This window comes from Callospermophilus lateralis, chromosome 13 (genome assembly GCF_048772815.1).
Source record: "Callospermophilus lateralis isolate mCalLat2 chromosome 13, mCalLat2.hap1, whole genome shotgun sequence".
NCBI lineage: Eukaryota > Metazoa > Chordata > Mammalia > Rodentia > Sciuridae > Callospermophilus > Callospermophilus lateralis.
The window spans coordinates 44775307-44787257 of NC_135317.1; the positions used below are offsets into that span (position 1 = coordinate 44775307).

The window sequence follows — 11951 nt, forward strand, 5'->3', positions numbered from 1 at the left end:
GACTGGCTGGTGAGTGGCATGCCAAATGGGGTCCAGCTGATGTCATACCCACAATTCCTGGCTGCCTTGTGCTGTCTGACTCACCAGTTGAGCTATGGCAGAAATTAAGCCTATATAGACTGTGCTGGGGTTCTTGAAGTTAAGCTTATATAGACCAAAGAGAAACTGCTGTGCTATCACTGCCCCTGTGGACCCCTAGCTGTAGGCTGAAGGTTGGATTCTGCAGTGTTCAGATGGTAGAGAGTTGTGTTCAGGCCCTGCACCCACTCGGCATGCCAACTGGTGGAGACTGAGGCTTAGGCAGTGATGCCACTGATTTGGAGCTTCCAAAAATCAGAAAGCACCCTGGAATATGGGACTAGTGGTTGTAGGAATCAGGAGGAGACTGGAAAATTACAGCCTTGGAGGGAGTGGTGGTATCCTAGCATGGCTGCTAACAGGCTTGGAAGATGGCAGTGAAGAGGCTCTGCCTGCTAGCAAGGAGGCCAGCATGTGATTCAGGACCAGGAGCATATGAGAAGCAGCCAGGTGTTGTCTGGTTCTCTAAGGGGCTTCTACTTGTTGCTCAACAGGTCTCCCAGAGTCAAGTTGAAGGGTGGTTGCTAGGGCAGTGGGATGTTAAAACTGAGATGGTTGGAACAGCAGACCCTAGGTACATTGGTCAATCCGTCTAGGCCAATGTACCAAAGTGAATGGGCAGCAGTTACCTTTGAAGATCATCACCTTATAAGGTGGAATAGTGCCCACAGCAGTGACCTTGAGCTCTCCAGCTGGCTGCCAGATCTGCAGCACAGATTCATTGGCTCTGGTGGTGGAAGAGACATTAACTGGAGTTAGGGGCTGGCCAGTGCTCATGGGTTGGTGTTAGAAGGGACTAGAAGAGAAAAGAGAAGGAGGAGGAAAAGGAGAATGTATGCACATGGGGATTGGGATTTCCATTCTTCTGGGAGTAGGAATGAGAGAGAGTTTGAGATAGGAGGTGTGGAAGCTGGGAAATGGAAGGTGGCTGTAGCTCTTGCCAAACGTACCATGTTGACTTTTACTGGCCAGGACCCCCACTCTGGTACTGGACCTAAAGGGAGGAAGAGGGCTAGTGGGAGGAGGCAAAGGAAGACAAGGAGGGATTCCTGCCTCATCATTATTGGATGTGGGTAAGAAAGACAGGATCAGGGATTTAGCAGCCTGGTCTGCCACCTGGGAGGTGGCAAAAATCACTGCATCTGGAAAGTGTCTGAGGGCAGGTTCAGTGTGTCTGCTGCCCCAGTAGAGGTCACAGGTGGGGAGAAAGCAGGGGTAGGCTGAGCGGCAGTTCAGGCAGCCACAGCCTCCACTGTAACCTCTGTGGTCTAGCTGTCATCTTCCCAGCTCCTTCTCTTCTCCACACCCAGAACCTTCTTCTTCAGGGTGACAAAGTCTTCCTTCAGAGAAACAAGAGGATGCTTAGGAGGTGAGAGCAGCTCAATTCCTCAGTATTAGCAGTGGCAGAGATGGGTTTGTTGGCATGGCCTCTTTCTCATGAAGGGCCTCTGGCTGACAGTGGTGGATGAAGGACAGCGCCCAGATGAACTTCAAGAAGGCTGCTCACCTGCACTCTGTGGACTAACCTGGGAAGTCTGGAGAGCTGGGAAGATGCTGTTCATCCGCCCATCCTTGTCCCTTTCTCTGGCATGGGGCAGCTGGCAGGGACTGGCTCAGGAGGAGCACTGCTGCCACTGCTTCAGGCTGCCCCGTTTTCAACACAACTGCAGCAGGGCTGTGACACTTGAGCACCACATGGTGGCTGAATACAAGTTCAGGGGACACACCTAGGCCCTCTTACATAAGGTGTTTCCCTCCTGAAGCCCAACAGGGCTTCACAGCAGTGAGTTCTCCCTGGATCTCCAGGGGCTCGGCTGGTGCTAGTTCCTTGTTGCTAGGGGCATCCCCCTCCCCATGGGTCTGCCAGGCCTCTGTCTCTTTCTGGCCCTGTTCCTCCTCCTCCTCCTCCTCCCCCTCCTCCCCCTCCTCCTCCTCCTCCCCCTCCTCCTCTTCCTCCTCCTCCCCCTCCTCCACCACCACCACCGATTCCTGCTCCTTCTTCTAGACCTCCTGTCAGCCACCCCTACTCTGGGTTGTCTGGGGTCCTCCCTCCTGTTTGCTCGGGAGGAAGAAAGGGAGGTGAGTCAGTGTCATGGGCTCCACAACCTGGGAGGCCTGCTCAGGTGGTGAAGTGGAACAATGGGTGTGTGCCAGGAAGGAGCAATCCTTAAGGTTCTGAGGATCAGAACCTCCACAAGTTGCTAGTTGAGAGCATGCCCTTTTTTCAGGAGTCCCCTCAGGACACTGACTGGAGCATCCCCAGGGAGATGTGCACAGTCTGAAGGAGAGGGGTTCTGTAGCCGCCAGCTGACCGACATACAGAAGGACTGGGATTATGGTTGAAGAGCCTGTAGGCAGGGGACTGTTAGAAGACGCTGGAACAGTAAGGTAATGACAGGAGCAGAGGCATCGCTGGTCACACCAAAGGGTGGGAGACTGTAGAACAGGGGCAGTCAGCAGGACTGATGACTGAGTGAACTAAGAAATTGACCATTCTGAGCACATCATGCCAGTGACATCCAGAGACCAGAACAGAGACCAAGGGAGATAGACTTGGACACAGTTGTCCAGTGGAAGCTAAAGGTGCACTCTCTGTGCACTGTTCTGCCCAGCCCTTGTGATGTCTGGATGAAACATGTGACAGAGAAAGGGCACTACAGCCAGCTTGAGGTGTAGCCCAGTTGTGTCAAGAGAAGTTGACCCAGAAAAAAGGGCCAGGCTGCATTTTCAAGCTCCCAGGGATGAACCTTTCTCCTTGTCCATGTGCATCAATGTAAGGACTATTGGAATAGCAGCTCCTTCCAGAATTGCTCCTTCTTCCTAGTGCCAATTCTGAAGTCTTGGCAATGCAGGACCCACAGTGCTAGCTTGGGAACCTAGTACTTGTGTGTGGCCAACACTATTCTCTGGAGCAAAGAGATTGGCAAAGCTGGTGAGAGAGGACCCTACTGGGAGGTTGGTGAAGGAACACTTGGGGCCAGGAGCTTGGTGCAGTGGTGCAAGGGGTGCTAAAAACCCAGGACCAGGATGACTCAAGATCCTGCTAGGCACCTCCAGTGACCTCTCCACTTCCTCAATGCCATCTGGCTCAGATGAACCTCCTAGAACACCAGTGCAGACTCACTGCTGAGCCTGGGTTTCTGAGCAGTGTTCTGAGCTGACTGGATGCTGCCAACTGCTAAGCCCCTTCTGGGTTTGCAGGTTCCATTAAGTTGTTGGAAGATGTGTCCTAACAGCATAGTGAAGCCTGACACCCTTCCTTAGGTCAGTTACCTGGTAGTGGCTCAGCCAGGCCTTGAGCCCAGGCTATGTGACTACAGAGCTTATGCTCTGCTCCCTGGTGCCTCCAACTGGTATAGATACATCCTGTATTAATCACCTCCAGTTTATGGTCCTGAGCCCCATGTGCTGTCAGTAAGGAGCATATTCACTGATCAGGAGGAGGTTAGCTCAAGTGCAGACCCAGGCCTACACTGGACTCCAGTCTTCTCAAAAAGAGTCAGGCCACCAGCCATCAGCAGAGCATCATCCACCCATCTCTCTGTTGTGGAGAGCAGTGACTTGGAACAGAGCCTCTAATTGCCTCATGGCTGCATTTGTGCTGGGAACTTCCTGTGCAAAGATGCACATCAAAATTGACCAGTTGCTATGGTGACACCCAGACTCAGGAAACTGTGCAAAGGCATTGAGTTATATCAGTTTCAACCTTGAGCTCAGGCACCAGCTCCTGGTGATACGGAATTCTGAGCATAACAAGATAACCCTAATGTCTCGCCAGTGCTGCATCCTTCATATTGCCTGCTTTGTAGAAACTTTCCCACAAATAACTCTATATAATAAATGTGCTGAGCTAGCTCTGGGTCACTGTTCCTACAGCAAAGGATGGTGTTCCGCCTGGTTCCAACTTTTCTATGTATTTGTTGTCGGAAGCCACTCCTGTCCTATTTAACATTTTCCCCTGGGCCTTGAGCCAAGGAGATTTTGATCTGGCATTGCATGCTATCTTGTGGCCCCTCCCACTAAATGGATTACACAATGCATGTGACTTCAAGGCTGCTCTTGTAGTTCCAGAATTGAGCGTGACCCATTAGACCTGGAAAACCCACCTCCTGCCTTGTTTGGTGAAGAACATTCTGTAGAAAACCTTTGAAGTTCCCTTGTATGAATAAACCAAACGTGGGTTTGCTTACTGTCTCTCTTCCCAGTGTGGAAGATGGACCCCTAAGATTATAGAGCTGTCCCGCCTGCACTTCTCGAAATTATTTCCTGGGTAGTATGGTTTATTCTCCACTTCTTAGCTTAATTTCAAAATACTGGTCCTTAGAATTTAAGACTGTATTTATATATTTGGATTATTGTTAAAATAGAATGGTTATTGAAATAAAATTTTTCCCATACAAGCCAGTTATTTCCACAGAATATCTACCAATATTTTACTGCCCTAATCATTCTACAATAAACTTTGGCATCTTTTCTAAATGAATGAAGTATACAAATGCTTTGCCAATGCAATATAAAATCCCTAGAGGTGATGGATATGTTTTGGATTGATCTTCAAAAAATCGATAAAAGACAGTTATATCAAGACGCCAACTTTTATAGGAAGTCCAAAGCCAGGAGGAATCAATGTGGAAGTGCTCTCACTGAATGTTTCACTTCTACTTCTTAAAAGAAATTTGCAATCCACATGTTTAATTTGGGTTCTTAATTTAACAAAAGATCTAAGAAGCTAGAAATACAATTGAATTATAAAAACTATTTTTAGAATACAAAAATAAAATTAGATATACTATAATTTGACTCTTTAAAAATCCATGATTTAAATTACTCCTTATTTTTTGGGTATTATTTGCAGCTGTATAAGGAAGACCAAATTAAAGCCTGGCAAACTGATTTACAACAGTCATTTCTTATTTGGTGATAATTTGGGTCCTATATATCTTAATGTATTCTTTCAGGCTTATATCTGGCTCCATATTCACCTTATTTATCAACATAATCCATTCTCTCATGATGTCATGACCCCTGAAAGTTTCTTTGGTAATATTCTAACTTTCAGGAAAGACGATATTCAAAAAAGGATTATTAGCATTCAATTGTTGCCTCATTTTCTCCATCTTACAAATGGCCCTATATCTAACTTTATAGGCAGAAACCACAGGAGGGTTCCTGCTGTGTCCTGTGAGCCTATTTTAATCCTTTTACGTTTTAATTATTGGAGGCATAACAAATATCCTGTAAATTATTTAAAAAATGTAATCTAATTAAGCTAATTTTCTTAATAATTTGGTTCAAAATATTTCTAAAGTCCTATAGAATTAGGTAAAAATTGATAAGAGTTTGCAACTGGATTTAATATTCTAAAAGCCATTATTATAGATACCTATAATAAACTTTCTGCTCTCAAATTCTAACAAAGGCTTAAATGCCATGCTAAAAATAAGTATGCCTGCATTATTGTAACCAACTTTCATGCTTCCCAATAAAATTTGGAAAAAATTAGAGATCATCTGATGGGTATTTGGCATAACAATAATAATGGTTTAAATCTCATGGGGATAAGTCAAAGCACCCAGGCAGGCTAGCTAAGAAAGCAGGACCGATCTCATGTACACTGCATTTCTAACTGGTTGAATACTTTGTAAATTGATTGACTCCCATCCTAAAAACATGCTGAAACATTTTGCATGGTATATTTTTGGAATGATATGTATGCTATTAATTTTCTTTTGTATTGTGACAATGTTTTTATATCCTCAGTACAAAAATCCTGAAACTTGAAATAATAGCTCATCATTTACACCTGCAAAGTGAAAAGTGGGAATATGTGGGAAGTCACTCCTGAGATATTTAACACCTTCACTTGGCCTTGAAACAAGGAGATTTTGGTTGGGCATTGCATGCTATTTTGTGGCCCCTCCCAAACAATGTACATGACTTCAGTCTTCACTCGGCTGCTCTTATAACCATATTTGGTAAAGAACATTCTGTAGAAAACCTTTGAAGTTCCTTTGTATGAATAGACCAAATGTTGGCTCACTCACTCTCTTTCTCTCTTCCCAGTGTGGAAGCTGGACCCCCCCAAGGTTGCAGAGCCATTCTGCTCCTGCTTTCCAAAATTACTTCCTGTGTAGTATAGTTTCTTCTTTTTCTTAACTTAATTTCACAGCCAGCCTGAGTCACACAGAGGAGACCCAAATTCCATCGCTTGTGTGGGACATGGGCAAGAGTTTGTCTTTTCTCAAGCCCTCATTGCCTCTCGACAGTTTTCTGAATTAACAGCCACAGCAGAGCAGGTCCTGGCACTCTTGCCTATTGGACCCTGCACTCCAGATTGCTTTTCCATTGAGTTCCAGGGATCCAAATTTGTGAAGGTCATATTCAATACTCATTGGGGTTTGTGCAGAATAAATCCAGCAGTGGCTGCTTCCCACAGAGTGATAAGAAGCCAGTTGATATGATCTTCCTTGAAGTAGCCCCGAAAGCCAATATACCATGGGTTTTCAAGTGAATGGGGGAGCAGTGTGTTGAATTCAAGTCAGGCCAACCAAAAGAGGTCCTTGTGAACATGTCACAGGGCCCACTCTTCACCATGCATTGTTTCCTTAATGTCAGTTGAGATGTCTACGTAGGAGGTGATATGCTCTTGGGTGTCAGGACAAAGGGCAGATATGCTCTCAACCTAGGATCTGGGGGTTTAAATATGACGAGAAAGATTTGGAAAACTCCTCAACTGACTATATCCAGCCTGACCCTGGTTTCCATTGCTTCCTTCATCACAGAGTTTTTCCTCTCTCCTGGTGCAGGGGGTGGCGGGGGACATGTATCAGACACATGAACTGCAGGAGTTTCAGGACCAGGAATCATGGTGTTTTAGTCAGCTTTTCACTGCTGTGACTAAAAGAACGCAACCAGAACAACTATAGAGGAGAAAAAGTTAGTGGCATTTGAGGGTTCACAGTTTCGGAGATCTTAGTCCATATAAGGCAGGCTCCATTCTTCAGGGCTCAGGTGAGGCAGAACATCATGGCAGAAGAGTGGCAGAGGGAAGCGGCTCACATGGTGATTAGGAAGCAGAGAGAGAGGTCTCCACTTGCCAGATAAAAATATATACCCCAAAGCCACACCTAAATTCCCACCTCCTCCAACCACACCCTAACCCTTCAGTTACCACTCAGTTAATCCCTATCAGGGGAATAATTCACTGATTGGGTTAAGACTCTTACAACACAATCATTTCTCCTCTAACCCTTCTTGCATTGTCTCACACATGAGCTTTTGGGGGACACCACATCCAAACCATAACACATAGCTATCAGTAAAAATATTTCTTACATAGGTTTTAGTATTTAAAAATCTTTAAAAAATTATGTTGGTCATATTCCATATGTTTCAGCATTTGCCTTGGCCATCTGGCCTAAAGATCCCCTTTCTGCTACATCTGAGCAAGTTTGGACTTCTGTTCCCAATAAACTTTGAGAATGGGTGAATGCAAAAGGTTTAGCTTAGACCCAAATCTGGTTTGAAAAGAGAAGACTCATCAGCAGCCCTATGGAATCTCTAAAGGAGCAGAAAGGATCTACATTTGTGGCATTTAACACTACTGCTTGATATCATTCAAAGAGATTTTAATAAGGAACAAAGTTTGGTTGAACAAAAATGAGCTAGTAGGAATTTGGGACAAAGATTTCCTACAGGAACACTGCAAAAGGTGACCCCATATGAGACTGGTGTGGAAAAAAAAATTATAGTGGTTACTCCCATGATTTTTGGGGGGGGGGGGTGTTTTGTTTTCATATTTTTTCTTTTTGAATCAAAGAATAAAATTTATTAACTATTTGGTAAATGTTGGGTTTCAGGAAAGTAAAAGGGAATCATGACAAGAATGTCCCAGCAATATCCCACTTCTGAATTTTCTTGTCAAAAATGTGTAAATGGACAGAGTGCTTTTCTTTCAGTCATGTGGGATAGATTCTTGTCACTCCTTGCAAGACAAAAGAATGTTTAGTGGCATCTGATTATTCTGTGATCATTTTCCTTTGAGGAAAAAGCCATGTTGAAATAAAAATTTTATTTACTAATTCATTTATTTTTATTTGTTCTTTTTATATATACATGACAGTAGAGTGTATTTTGACGTACATTGACGGAGTATAACTTAGGATCCCGTTCTCATGGTTGTTCATGATGTGGAGTTTCTCTGGTCATTTATTCATATGTGAACACAGGAAAGTTATGTCCATTATATTCTACTGTCTTTATTATTTCCTTTGGTCTAAATCGATAAAATCTATTCCTCCCGCCCTAATTGTGTGTTAGCATCCTCATATCAGAGAGAACATGTGGACTTTGTTTTTTGAGGACTTGGCTTACTTCATTTAGCATGATAGTCTCCAGTTCTATCCAATTATTGGCAAATACCATAATTTCATTCTTCCTTATGGCTGAGAATATTCCACTGAGTATATGTACTACTTTTTAAAATCCATTCATCTGCTGAAGGGCACCTAGATTGGTTCCAAAGTTTAGTTATTATTAATTGGGCTGCTATAACCTTAATGTGGTTGCATCACTGTAGTATGTTGCTTTTAAGTCCTTTGTATATATATCAAGGAGTGGGATAACTGGCTCAAATGGTGGTTGTATATGACGTGGTGTTACACTGGTCGTGTATTCATATATGAACACAGGAAAGATATCTGATTCATTCTGCTGTTTTTTTCTGATTCCCATCTCCTCTCCCATTCCTTCATTGCCCTTTGTCTAATTCAATGAACTTCTATTCCCCTCCCCCTATAGTGTGTTAGTATCCATATACCAGAGAGAACATGAGACATTTTCTTTTAGTAGGTGTAGAGTCTCTGGTCTAACGCCTACGTCTTTGATCCACTTTGAGTTTTGTGCAGGGTGAGAGATGGGGATTAAATTTTATCCTACTACATATGGATTTCCAGTTTTCCCAGCACCATTTGTTGAAGAAGCTATCTTTTTTCCAATGTATGTTTATGTGCCTTTATCTCAGATGAGATAACTGTATGTGGGGTTGTCTCTGTGTCTTCTCCTCTTTTCCATTGGTCTGCATGTCTGTTTTGGTGCCAATACCGTGTCATTTTTGTTACTCTAGCTCTGGGGTATTATGATACCGTTGGTTATCAGTGACGACGAGTTCTTCTTCCCCACATGTGGAAGTTTGAACATTAGAGAAGCTCACCAAGTAAAAAAGGGGTAACATAGACTTTTCCCAGGAGGGAGAAGGGGGCCATAGCTGGTATCCTGGTATCCCACGAGGGAAGGTGTTCTGCCCTTTTTATATGTCCTAGGCTTCCTCCATTCTCCTGCCTTTTCCCCTTTATTTTTCTCCTTTCTGCCATGTGTCTAGGCCCCAGAATGCCCGGTGGGAGGGCCAAAAAGTGGGAAACACGTGGGCTGAAGGGGAAAGGGCAGGGTAGAGTAGCCAAGGACACATTAACAACCTTATAGCTCCCGGGAGGGAGGGGAAATTCCTGGGGCAGGTTACCTTGGCCACAGGTTGGAGCAAAGGCAGGTTCTTGATAAGATCTCTCAGGGGACAGTCTCCAACTTCCCAGACTCACTCAAAATTGGCCTCCTTGATCTGACCTGACTCGATTTACCTATCTACTCTGACTGCCTGTCTAATTCTGGCTTCACTGCCTCACTTTTTTCACTAAGGATTTTTTTTTTTTTCCTATTTTGGGGTTCTTACTTTTCCAAATGAATTTCATGACTGCTTTTTCTATTTCTATGAAGAACATCATTAGAATGTTAACAGGAGGGGGCGGCTGGGGGTGGGGCGCTGGCGCAGGCCCAGCGGCACTGGGCTCGCTGTGCTGAACTGCAGCTATGGAGCAGGCACCGCCAGACCGAGAGGCAGCTGAAGCCTGCGCCTCTGGAGCCGCTGGGTCGTCCGGACCCTGGGCTGGAGGCTGTGGCCCCTGAGGAAGCAGAAAGGGCCCGGGAAGAGGGCTCCGAAGCTGACATGGAGATTTACTGAACTGAAACACTACAGTGATGAACTACAGTCAGTCATCTCACATCTTCTTCGAGTCAGAGCTAGAGTAGCAGATGGACTCTATGGTGTATATAAAGTACATGGGAATTATGGCCGAGTTTTCAGTGAATGGAGTGCCATAGAAAAAGAAATGGGTGATGGGCTACAGAGTGCTGGTCATCATATGGATGTGTATGCATCTTCTATTGATGATATTTTGGAAGATGAAGAACATTATGCAGATCAGTTAAAGGAGTACCTTTTTTATGCAGAAGCACTACGGGCTGTGTGCAGGAAACATGAACTTATGCAGTATGACCTGGAGATGGCTGCCCAGGATCTAGCTTCCAAGAAGCAGCAGTGTGAAGAACTTGCAACTGGGACTGTGAGGACATTCTCTTTGAAGGGAATGACTACCAAGCTCTTTGGTCAAGAAACTCCAGAGCAAAGAGAAGCCAGAATCAAGGTGTTAGAAGAACAAATAAATGAAGGAGAACAGCAGCTAAAGTCTAAAAATTTGGAAGGCAGAGAATTTGTGAAAAATGCATGGACTGATATTGAGCGATTCAAAGAACAAAAGAACCGTGACCTAAAGGAGGCCCTCATAAGTTATGCTGTCATGCAGATCAGCATGTGTAAAGAGGGAATTCAAGTTTGGACCAATGCTAAGGAATGCTTTAGCAAGATGTAATCCTATGAAATGACTTTTTCTTCAATCAACGTGCCCCAAAACAAAGCACAAGTAAATAAAAGAAATTTAAGTTGCTACCCCGTATACTTAAAAATATACAATAAGTTGAATCAGTTCAGCTTTATTTTAACTGATTATAGTTGTGTTCCTATAGCACAAAAATGATGTATTTTAATCAAGATTAAATATTATAATTTGAGGTTTTGGGGACTGGTGCTGATTCCAAAAAAAGTTAATTTAATAATATTTACCAACAGATTATTCATCAGGCTTCTGAACCAATGATTAAATGTTAAGGCGTTAGTTAATTTCTAGACGCTCCTTTCAATGCCAACTCTTTCAGATCTGTTCATGCAGGAAGTTCTTTTCCTAAGATTGAATTCCTATATTTACTTGGTGAGACCCACTAACCTGTCATAAGGGGGCATTTTCTCTTGCCTTATAGTTGAGCTGTTTGGTTTGACAAAGCTCAGCAGAAATTTATTGTGAAATCTAGGTTTTTCTTCCACATTTGTTGATGCCCCTGTAACACCTCATACACTAGAAAATGCCTTCAGTTTGTGTTTTACCAGAATTTTGATACTGGTCAGAAATTTTATACTGCCAACAAATAAGTCTCAACTTCTCAGATATAGAGTGGAATACATTCTTTTGGTCCAGGAATTGCTATATAGAAAATTTTAATTGAGTAGTAGTATTTTCAACAATTCTTAACCTCAGTGATGAGCCCCATTTCCTTTGCTTGGCTCTCTGCACATGGCGTTTCAGGGTACAAGATGTAGCATTTCCATGTATAAGATAAATGTGGTCAACACATGAGCTCATACCTTTATCATTAACAGCCTTCATTTCTATTGCTTGGCTATAATTTTTGTAAAGATAAATTACATTGTTTTTTTAATGTATGTTTTGTGGTATATGTTCAGAAGCCAAGCACCCTCATTTTCGTAGCTTTGCAGAATCTTAAATGTGTACTAATTATTTCTAATGATGTTTTAAAAAATCCCCATACCATTCAACATTTGACTTTTTTACATGTTTAAAATGTTGCTGGATTTTTGTGCTGTTTGCCAAACTTATACAATAAATAAATGAAGTTTTGTGCTGAAAAAAAAAAAAAGAATGTTAACAGGAATTGCATTGACTCGATATAGTGCTTTTGGTAGGATGGCC

At 43.4% G+C, this 11951-nt stretch overlaps 1 pseudogene; it reads left to right on the plus strand.

Annotated features, from left to right (window-relative positions):
• The first annotated feature begins 2413 nt into the window (after window positions 1-2413).
• On the plus strand, window positions 2414-10819 carry LOC143412047 (sorting nexin-4 pseudogene; annotated as a pseudogene).
• Window positions 10820-11951: the final 1132 nt, after the last annotated feature.